This window comes from Danio rerio, chromosome 20 (assembly GCF_049306965.1).
Source record: "Danio rerio strain Tuebingen ecotype United States chromosome 20, GRCz12tu, whole genome shotgun sequence".
Classification (NCBI taxonomy): Eukaryota; Metazoa; Chordata; class Actinopteri; order Cypriniformes; family Danionidae; genus Danio; species Danio rerio.
Window position 1 is genome coordinate 47,733,347 of NC_133195.1, and position 12,282 is coordinate 47,745,628.

The 12,282-nt window shown below is 36.1% G+C and overlaps 1 protein-coding gene and 1 long non-coding RNA gene across 3 annotated transcripts in view; both read right to left on the reverse strand.

Annotated features, from left to right (window-relative positions):
* The window catches only part of mmut (methylmalonyl CoA mutase), an 88,110-nt gene that overhangs the window by 48,879 nt on the left and 26,949 nt on the right, over positions 1 to 12,282 (reverse strand).
* Positions 172 to 3,616, reverse strand: LOC141379448 (uncharacterized). The gene is made up of 3 exons (XR_012396067.1): positions 2,830 to 3,616; positions 1,783 to 2,661; positions 172 to 1,628 (listed from the first exon to the last, which is right to left on the reverse strand). It is a non-coding gene; the product is annotated as an uncharacterized lncRNA (long non-coding RNA).

Genomic DNA, 12,282 nt, shown 5'->3' on the forward strand with positions numbered 1-12,282 from the left:
GCGGAGCATCATGAAGGTTAGCCAGAAATGCGTACAAGTGCAACAGGTCTATAATAAATCCACTGGGAAAGTCACTGTTGCACCTTTTCATCCATAATAAATGGGTTGCCCCTCAAAGCAGCGGACGCAATAGGAGACTACAAAATCATTTTGAAGATGTTTTTTTTTTTTGCTCAGATATTTCAAAATTGAATCAACATTTGAAACTATGTGCAGTGAAATTGTTGTCCAGTTATCAGATCAGTCAAAAGCCTATGAATTTTTTGATTCACACTGAGGAATCTATTTGGTTAATGTTATCATTGTTGTTTATGTGCAATATGTTTCAATAGAGTGCATAAGTAGTTTTTTTATGTATGCATATTTTGGTATTTCCGTCTTGTATCTTCTATCCAGTATCTCAAAATTTGCATAGAAATTGGTGGTTGTGAGTTTATTGAGGTTTGAGAGCTCTGGGTCAAATCAATAGATGTTACCCTGGACCACAAAACCAGTCTCGGTTATTATGTGATAAAAAGATTGTGCTGGCATGCGCCGGTTTCTGGACTGTGCTTCAGTTATGAGTTTATTCAGGATGATCGCCTATCCCAGCATCTGTTACTACATCATGTATAAGTTAATCAATAGTGAAGACTGTTTAAATATTATTTTTTGTTCTACATTAGCTTGGTTAGCCTACCATTGACTGGACAGTTCTCATGTTAGTGCCAAAATAAGAGACCTTATTTTTTTCCTGGGAAAATTGGGACATCTGATCATTCTTATGGGTGACTAAAACAGGGCTATTCAATATTCTGATTGGGCTACAGGCACTTTGATTCCCAGTTAGCACCAGTGTCGAAAGGAATACTTCCCTTTACCGACATGCAAAAGCAAAATGCAAAGGGGTGTTTCCTGGCATCATTTCAAATAAATTCTTCAGCCAATCAAGGGCCTCTTTCTTGTAAAGAACTACACATCATTTGGACAACTTCAAATTGATCAAATTAAAAATGAGAATGAGAATGGGTTGGTGCATATATACTGCATTAGTTAATATAAAACAATGTTTTCTAGTTATTTTTAAAAATTATAAAAATCAGGAAATTACCAAAGGCAACCTTAATGTAACAGAGTTTGCTATATTTACCTTCAGCTCACCACTCTCAATCAAGTTTGGTTTTTGGCCCTTCAAAAGAAAACATTTAAGCACCCCTGCCTTAGACAGTAGATATTCAAATAGCTGTTTATCCAGCTTTCAGCCAAATTTAAATAAAATGTTGTGGTCCAGAGTCATAAATATTTGCACAACAGCTGAATCCACACTTAACATCCTGGATTTAAAATCCAATTTAAACCAGTAAATTAATAAAAAAACAGAAGCATTTTTCACGGTTTACTTTTGCATCATACACTGCACGGGTCAAAATTATTAATCTGCCTTTTTTCCAAAAATCATTCATTAAGACTACTAGTTCTATAAAGATATTTTGTAAATTTACTACTGCAAATGCCTCAAAACTAATTTTATTAACTAGTAAAGTGCATTGACACACATCATGTGGACAATTTTAAAAGTGATTTTCTGAGTTTTTATTTTATTTATTTTTTGAACCCCTAGACCAGGGGTGGCCAACCTGGAGAGCCACCTTCCTGCAGATTTCAGTTGCAACTCATATCAAACACACCTGTCTGTAATTATCACGTGGTGTTCAGGTCCTAATTAATTGGTTCAGGTGTGTTTGATATGGGTAGCAACTGAAATCTGCAGGAAGGTGGCTCTCCAGGAAAAGGGTTGGCCACCCCCTGCCCTAGACTGTAGATATTCAATCAGATGTTTATCCAGTTTTCAGCCAAATTTCAATTTAATTTTGTGGTTCAGGGCCATAAATATTTACACAAACACCTGAGATCAAATCTTATTTAAACCCAAAAAAAAAAGCATTCTTTACTTTTTAACTACTGTACTAAAAGCCAAATACACTGCACAGGTCAAAATGCTAATTTTTTCTTTCTAAAAATCATTCATTCATTAATTCATTCCTTTTTCAGTAAATTTCCTACTAGGGCTGGGCGATATTGCAAAAAAATTATCACAATATCATGTTTCATATCTTTCGATGTCAATAATTATTGAATTTTTTTTAACAATCCTAATCCAATCCTATTTAAACCGCTTTATTTTAATTTACCAACATAGCTGAGGCAAATAGTTTCAATAGTCAAAAACAAAAATATTTAAACAAAATAATTGATGTCTTTATAATAAAATAATAGTGTTAAAGATATTCTTAAACTTGATTAATACAATGATATAAAGTGTGTGCAATGGTAAAGGTAGATCGACATCTGTAAGTTGTGAATAATGAGGATACAGTAAACCTCAAACTCTGAAAACAACATAAATTATGAAAATCAAATCTGAGCTTTCAAGTAAAGGAACCAGCCATCATTATTCAAATACATACTGCAACATTACAAGTTGTGAAGTTGAATGACCGCATTACCCCATTCTAAAAAATCTTTCAGATGGGGAGAAAGTGGCTGGGATGCACAAGAAAAGAAACCAAAAAGCCACTCTGGCGACATCTTTACATTCTTTTTTATTTACAATCTCCTCACTGCTGCTATATGGCATTTATAGCATATGTTGTTATTCTGACCTGAAGAGGCAAGAGCGAGCTATGCTTTGTGTTTGTCTGAGGTAGTCTGCCGTTATTAGAAAAATGTGTATACTCCATACAAAGTGCGAAGCAGCTTGGCTAGTTCTAGCGCACAGGGCATTCGAAAAAGTTCAGATGTTTTTCAACTAGGTGTACCTGGAAAATGCGCAATTCCATTGGAAACGACAAACTGACACCCTAAGTTTATTGGCATTGCTTCCAAGGCGCACACTCAGCAGCCACATTATAATAAAACTATTGCGCTTCATAAAGTTCATCCTGAACTTTTTCTTTTATCGATATTGACAACTGTGTTTGGTTAATAAATACCAATATTGATTTTATCGCCAGCTCTATTTCATATATATTATGAAATACTGATTAATATTATTACCAAAATACTATACTGCAAATGCATCAAAACTCATTTTGACTTGTAAAGTGCACTGACACACATCATTTGGACAACTTTAAAAGTAATTTTCTAAATTTTTTCTTTATTTTTTGAAATATAGATACTCAAATAGTTGCTTATCCAGCTTTCAGCCAAATTTCAATCTAATTTTGTGGTCTATAAATATTTACACAACACCCGAGACCACACTAAACATCCTGGATTTAAAATCCTATTTAAACCTGAAAAAAAAAAAAAACTGAAGCATTTTCCACTCTTTAACTTCTGTCTTTTCACTCTGTACTCAAATCCTGAGAGCAGTGTGATATTAGGTTTATAAAAGATGGATGTGCTGTTCATGGCAGGTGAAGTTAATGCTTCCATACTTCATTAATATGATCATTTATTCACATGTGTACTTTCAAATGCAGTCTTCAGTGATAACCATGAAATGCTTCACCTTAAAGAAAAATCACTTGCGCTAAAGTCACTGAAACATCCAGCTGTGAGGCATTTTTGGAATATTTAAATTATTCATACCTCCTTGGAGAAATAGCCACTTGCAAAACATTACCTGATGTAAAGCAACACTTGGATAAAGACTTAAAAATTCCTCAGGACTGGAAATGCAAGCGGGGGAAAAAAAATCTACATTTTAAAGGTTTAAATTCACCCTAAATTAAAAAATCTGTTATAATTTACTTACCCTCACTTTTTCAAAAGATATGCAAGTTTCTTTCTTCTGTTGAACACAAAAGAAGAAAAAAAATATATATGGTTGCTAGGTCCCATTGACTTCCATAATCATTTTCTTGGTAACACTTTACAATAAGGTTCATTTGTGAATGCATTTAATAACATGAACTAATCATGAACAACACTTGTACAGCATTTATTAATCATAATTGAACATTTACTACTGCATTATTAACATCCAAGTCCGTGCTTGTTAACATTAGTTAGTGCACCGTGAGTTAAGATGAACTAACAATGAACAACTGCATTTTCATTAGCTAACGTTTACTAACATTAATAAATACTGTAAATGTATTGTTCATTGTCTGTTCATGTTAGTAAATGCATTAATTAACATTAACTAATAAACCCTTATTGTAAAGTGTGACCATTTTCTTTCCTTCTATAAATGGCATCAACCTGTATTCTTCAAAATATCCTCTTAGGCATTCAACAGAATAAAGAAACTCATAAATTTTAAAATCACATGAGAAAGAGTATGCTGTAAATAATGCTGAGAATTCCTTTATGTTGTCTAAACACAAATCAATTACGTTAACTTTAAGTGGATTGAACATTAAACAATTAAGTTGTCCCATAAAAACTTGAAACAATTTCAACTCATTTTAAATAAGTAGCTTGAACAAGCAGCAAACGTAATTTCACTGTAAAAATGCTGGATTCCACAAAATAGATTTGTGTTGGGACAACATGAAGAAATTAAGCTAACTTATTAATTTTTGCCAATTTAGGTGGATTGAACATAAAACCATTAAGTTGTCTCAAAAAAAAATCGAAAATTTAGAATTTTTAGTTCATTTTACATAAGTAGTTTTAACAAGCAGCAGATGTCATTTTTGAGTGTGTATGATAAAGTAACCCTTAAATCAGTGTTTCTCAACCATGTGCCTGGAGGACCACCAGCTCTGCACATTCATCCATATCTCTTTAACCAAACACACCTGATTCAGATCATCAGCTCATTGGCAAAGACTGAAAGACATGTAATGGATGTAACTGACAAAGGAGACAACCAAAACATGCAGTGTTGGTGGTCCTCCAGGAGCATGGTTTAGAAACACTGCCTTAAAATAAACATGCAAGCGTCCAGCATGACATCTTTTGCATTTACATTTGTTGGCTACTTTTTAGCTACACCTTTAAATGATCATTAAGAAAAAAATCTAATCAGCTGATCACTTGGCAGCAACTCACGAAGATCTGCTGACTCTAAATGTAGCTTGCTGGTGCCAGACAGGCTGAGTATTTCTAAAACTGCTCATCTGCTGAGATCTTCACACATGAACATATCTAGGACTTACAGATAGTTGCACAAAAAATAAAAAAATAGGCAGTAAGCAGAAGTGGATGGGTAAAGAAAATATCTTGTTGATGTGAAAGAGAAGAGGTCAGATTGGTTTAAGAGGTCAGACTGGTTCAAGCTGATTGAAAGAGACTAGAGAATCTCTGATTGAAAGAGTAGAGTAATAAACACTTGTTACAACCAAGGTCTGAAGAAAAGCATTTCTGAATGCACAACACGTCAAACCCTGAAACTGGACAATTGAACATTAGAAAAAATGCAACCCAATTTCTCAATTTCTGCAGCAACATTCAGATGGTAGGGTGGGAATATCAATAAATTACATAAAAGAATGGATTCATCCATATATTAACAGTTCAGGGTGCTGGCTGTGTAATTGTGTGGAGGATATTTTCTTGGCATGTTTAAACACTACGGCCTACATGAGTATTGACCACGTTCATCCTGTGTATCCTTCATGTAAAGCTACTTTCAACAGGATAACTCACCATGTCCAAAATGTCAAGCATCTCTAACTGGTTTCCTGAAAATGACAATTCTTTCACGAAACTCAAAAGGCCTCCAAAGTCAACAAACCTCAATCTAATAGATCAACTTTGGGGAGTGCTAGAACAGACAATTCGGTTACACTTTACAATAAGGTTTCATTACTTAATGCATATACGAACATGAATTGAGTATGAATGATACTTGTACATCATTCATCATAAGTTCAACATAATTTAATAATGCCTTATTAAAATCCCAATTTATGTTTGATTTATGTTTGTTAAAATTAGTAAATGCACCATAAGTTAACTCGAACTAACAATGAACTGTATTTTCATGAACTAACATGAACAAATACTGTAATTAATGTACTGTTCGTTGTTTGTTCATGTTAGTAAATGCTTTAACTAACATTAACTAATACAACCCTATTCTAAAGTGTTACCGACAATTCACATCGACACATCTTCAGCAGCCATGTGATGTTATCATGTCGATATGCACCAAAATCTCAGAAGATGATTTTCTACACATTTTCCAATTCAAATATCTATACATTTCCAGACTGCTCTGCAGATTGTTTGAGCATCATTACCTCCTGATAAATGGTTTTAAGGTTTTGTGAAGTGCTTTGAAATGTGTATTTCTTATTCGGAATTGGATGCAATCTCAACTGAAACATGAAGACAGGGTGGGACACAGAGTAGCTCCTTGTCAGGGTTGGTGATGGGCAATGGGGAAAAAGGAGCGAGGACTCAAGTGCAGGAATAATGGGAATTTATTAAATAATAAAAATAAAATAAAATGCAAAATAAACTACCCCGAGGGGGAAAACATTAACAAAACAAATACATACACAAACAAACTTCACTGGGCTGGCTGGTCAGGAACAGGACTGGAAACATGACAAGACAAGGGTTCAAACAACAACAAGTGATGACGAACTGGCACAGGACAGCAAAAGTGAGGGGTATATAAACTGTAGAAAATTAACACACAAACAGGTGAACACAATTAACTAATAATGGGTTAACAAGGAGGGTGGGACAAGACAATAGACAGGAGAGCGCATGACACAGAGAGACAATACAAGCCATGCGCTCACATAACACAAGAACATGCAGCCAATGAGAGAACTCATTAACCGCATGTTCATGACAACAAACACAACACTGAAGCACACGACAAAAGCACGTGACCACAATGTAAACACCAAGCCACGTGCTTTGACAAGAGACGCAAGACACGAGCACACGATAGATAAACACCTTACCGTGCGCTCACACATAAGCAACGCACATGCTTCATCTCAGCGCCAACCAAAACTAAAACCAACTAGACGGAGGCGCCGAGAATAAAGCAGCGCGCTGCTGACAGAACAAACACAAACACTAGTACAAGAGCGCGCGCGTCTGAGGGACGCAGAGCGTGCGCGGCCACATCAAGTGGCAGCGCGCACACTCCGCGTACACCCACGACGGCGCGCGCGCACACAGAGACAGAAACAGGACCAGACATGGAGTAGTGTCAGAGCTCTGCCACCAAAACAAGAATTTACAAGACCAAAGTGGCAGAACCCTGACACTCCTTCCCTTTATAAAAAAAAACAGTTAAGAGAGTTTTGTTTTATCACAGCTTTGCAGAAGGTGTAGATTTGCTTTTGATATTGGTGGCGACCTAATTAAACCAATGTGAAGTTAAAGGTGTGTAAAAAGGAATTGGGAAATGTAGTTTAAAGACTTCTATTTAGTGAGGGTTTATAATCTCTTATGCTGAGTTAAGACTGAATGATTTTCAAAGTGGTCGTGTCACAGGTGTTTCCACACTGCATGACTTTCAGGTGTTCCGTCGCTGCTTTGTTTACACTGCAAGATGGATCGGTGACAGGGGGTATCACACTGCATGACTTTACAATAGGAAGAATCGCCAACAACTTTGTCCAAACTACATCTCACTACCAAACACATGTGAGAAGTGGCATTGAACCCACATCAGGTCATGCAGTTTATCTTTTGTTATTAACTACATTAGGGGTCACCAACATGGTGCCCACGGGCAGCCCACGAGGATTACATGAGTTGCCCACAGGCCTGTTCTAAAAATAGCTCACCATTGCACCACATCCCAGTAAGCTGAATCTAGTACTTTTTAAAGCTATTCTTTTTAAATCACATCTGCATTGGTGTAAAATTTGTTAATGACATTAAGGTATATATATATATAAACTACAACTATTTCAGACAAATAAAGTGTTGCATATTGATATTTCTGTTTCTTACCTTGTTAAATCATTGTTGAGAACTATTGTGAGAAATCATTAACATGATCAGTGTCTCTTCACATAGATGAATATCATTAATCATTAATAATAACAACATATAATTAAAAGTAAATTGAGAAAAATTGTAATTTAAGAAGTGTGTATCAAACTGGTAGCCCTTCACAATATTTGGTACCCAAGAAGTAGCTCTCAGTTTCAAAAAGGTTGGTGACCCCTGAACTACATAATGAGAAAGAAGCCTTTAGTGTGGTAGAAAATGTACTTATTTTGCTCACCTGGCTTTGAAGGGATTTCCCCTTAATTGTTTTTCTTTTTTCGACTCGGTTGTGATATTGCTCAGATGACATATCAAACAGACACGGGTGCTCCTGCCAAATTTACACTAGTTTTTCCTCCATTTCTTGGGTCCAAATAAACTGAAAATGAGCGCTTTTAACTTCTCCCCCAACCTTCTACTGGCCTGCAGATATCCACACTAGTGAATGCTGCTCTCTCATTGGCTGGAGGTAATCAGCGGTGTTATTTTCAATCAGAACTCATTTCACACAGCATGATTTGAATCGCCGACAGCTCCAGATATTTAGCATGCCAAATATCTGATCGGCGGCTCATCTGTGATTCTCTCAAATCGCATCTTTGATAGTTCCTACTGTGTGATTGTTACTCACGTGAACAAGCACCGATTTGCCTGTGATTTCAGGCATCTGTTGATGATTTCTCAAAATCGGGGTTAAAATCCTGCAGTCTGAACTCAGCATTAGCTCCACCTCTAAGCACATTTTCACATGTAAATACCGACCTTGAGCTAAAAGATGACTTCACATTTTCATGTTCTGTTCTGTCTCTGAGCACATAAACAGAACTGCACATTTTGCGCTTTAAAAAGCATTAATAAATAAATAAATCTAATACACCTAATAATTATAATAGCATTAAATCAAGAATGTCTCATGCTGCAAAAGTGAATGTACGTTATTTTACTTTGAGAAGAAATGAATGCAGACTTAAGGGGAGGCATGTGACAAAATAAACATTTTATCTCTTTCATAATCGTTGTGGAGGCCAAAATCGAAATTTAAATGTTGCACAGTATATGGTTACTGTTAAGGTGGACTCGTAGTTCAATTCAATTCAATTCATATTTATTTGTATAGCGCTTTTACAAAGTAGATTGTGTCAAAGCAGCTTCACATAGAAGATTACAGTGAACTGAAACAGTGTCAGTTCAGTTTTCAGAGTTTAAGTTCAGTTTCGTTTAGTTAAGTTCAGTTCATTGTGTTTTAATATTTACTGCTGAGAGTTCAAACACTGAAGAGTAATCCATTAATGTGCAGCTCTACAAGTCCGGAACTATACAAGCCAGTGCCGAGGAAAAAACTTCACCAATTGGCGAAAATGAAGAGAAAAAAAAACCTCGAGAGAAACCAGGCTCAGTTGGGCACGACTATCTCTCATATGGCCAAACATCTTGTGCAGAGCTGCAGCTGTAGTGAACTTGACTTCAAGTGGCTTACACTTATCTTTAAATGTAGCTCCTTAAAACCAATTTATTTGAATCAGGTTTTTGTCCCTGGCATAGGTTCACCTCTCTTCAAAACATGGCACATAAAAGGAATTCGTATTCTATCTGACTTGTTTCAGGGCGACTCTTTAAAGGGCCATGACACCCCCCACTTTCGGTTAAAGTCTACTTCAGAATTTTTTCAAAAGATGCATGATTAATGGGCGTGGAGCTCCGCGAGCATAGGGCAGGAGTGGGCGTGGCCAGCAGGGGAGAGAACAACTGCGTTTGACAGTTAGCTCACAAAATGAGACACAAACCGTGAGGAGATGCAAGAGTTTATAGTTCACAAAGTTGAAATGCAAAGAAATAAACAGTAATTTAATGCCCTGCTACATTTGTTATTCGTAATTTCATATACACATAACCATAATTTATATCATTACAAAGATAAGTGTGTTCATGTAAACACTATAAATGAGGATTCTCCCTCAAGCCACGGGTCTATTATAGATCTGAATGCAGACCTGCCTATTTTAACCATTAGCCCTGCTGGTAATCTGCAGGATTTAGGCAAACACAGCAGCACGGCCATGTGTCTGAATGTGAACGACCTCCTGATAAAAGTCAACATCCGCCATTCTCTAATTCTCGTGCTGCTCTCCCGACAAAAATGCTTGCAGCACACACACAGCTTTGCTGTATGATCGGCCCTGACAAGATCGCGGGGAAAAAACATGCAACAAACCCTGTGGATCACGGAAACAAACACATACAAGCCTTCATGAACGGCTACTGCGTGCCGTGGGTCCGTGACTTCGTGTCTCACAGCTTGCTTGAAACTGGCAGGTCAGGTCAGGTCTGCACGTGCTCTCATGAATAATTAAGCAGCCGGCTCTTCTCATAAGATAAGAAAACTCCGATATGAATAATAATGAGAAACCGACGCGTCATCATTGCACTTGCAGTACTGCGCTACTTCGCCGATTTTGATCCCGCCCAAAAAATCATTTTAAACCCGGAAGCTGAAATTAGCTGACAAAAGCTCAAAATTATCCAGTTTTCCCCACAATTAAAGCTGACAGGTGCTAACATTGTCTTAACTGATGCTCAACACACACACATCTGTTAATATAAAAAAAAAAGTTCTCCAGGGTGTCCTGAACCTTTAATGTCCTTCCAACAACTACAAATAAAATTTGATCTTCCATGCCAACATCACTTTGGATATCTGCAAATTCGGCACTATTCTATGTCAAAACAAAAACAAATACCAGATACATTAGCACTTAATAGTTTGGAAAGTTTTCTCGCTAACACAACAAATGATGTTCATTTTATTTCTAGATGTTATTCTTTTCTACACTCTAATATCTCTGGACTTGTGAACACAGTGGCCCATAAGTGGAGAAAGACCTGTGTTGTGTTTATATAGATGATGACTGGCAAGAGGCTTTGAGGTGTATTAGATCCACTTTTATTTGTAATCAACTTAGACTCAATATAAGATTTTACACAGGCTGCATATAACGCCAGTTTTATTGAATAAAATGGATCCTTCTATTCCAGCTCTTTGTGTTAAGTGTCATACAGAGCTTGGGACATACTTTCATTGCTTCTGGAAGAGCAAACTCATTTAAAGATTCTGGAACTTTGTTGCGCATGAAATTAGCACACTTTTTAAGATGAAATTAAAAAAAGATCCCAGTCTTTTTCTTTTGGGATTCCCTTCTAAAACACAAGCAATGCCATTAACCCTTGACACAAAAGGTTATAAATTGTTAGATAAACTGCTACTTGTGGCAAGAAAATGCATCCTTATTGGATGGATGAAAAACTCTCCCCCTCGCTGTGACACAATGGTACAGAGAGATTTTTGCAGTTTTGAGAGGCTTGCCGCTGTGCTTAATGATAACATACAGTTTTCAAAATATATGCTCTCCTTTTATAGATCACCTGCCCTCACATGTGAGAAAAACGGTTTTGTGTGTCAATTAGGTTCTTTTTTTTTTGGAAAAGGGTTGTCAGAGGCTCACAGGGAATGGTCTTTTGTTGTTTGTTTGTTTGTTTGTTTGTTTGTTTGTTACTTTTGTTATGACTTTTTTTTCCCCTTTTGTTTTGTTTTAAAGTTATTTTTTCAAATGACATGTCTATATTATAGGAATGTGCTGTGATGTGGAAAATATATTTTTGTTTTATGTGCCTTTCCAGAGACTTTGTGACTAATTGGTCACCAATATTAGTACTTCTAGATGGTGTGATGTTTGCCTTTTTTTCTTTTCTTATCTCCATCTATCTATTAGCTTATTTACTTATTTTTAAAGATCAATATAATTTCTTCAAACCATTGCACAATTTTTTGTAAAACTTGCGTTTGATTATGCCTGTAAAAGCATTCATTTTGATAACCTTAAATAAACATGTTTAAAACAAAAGTAGCTCCTTATGTCTGTTTCAACAACACTCAATCTTACTTAATTTTATTTTTATTTTATAGTTATTTAATCTTATTTTCTAGCACTAGATCACAACAAAAGTCATTTAAGATTCCTATCCCACAGAACAAGTCCTATGCTTTATTTTACTAAACAAACAAGTGATTTTTTTATTTCTTATTTACATAATAGTATGTCATTACTGTGTCTGCATTAAGAGTTTGTATTTCTCTGCTCTCTGTATATCACACATGGTAAAATTATGATCAGATGTGGAAAGAGAAATAGATGAGGGAAAGCATGCATCAGAAAATGTCACGCCAACCGGATGAAAATCAGAAAAACACATCTACAGAGCCTAGCGAATGTATACATTTTCCTTTTAGATGTGGTGCTGCGCTTCTCAGTGTGTGACCTGCATCATATGACAGTATTGCAACGTGCATTCAAGTCTTTTTGAGCAATAGGCTATGCAAGTAGC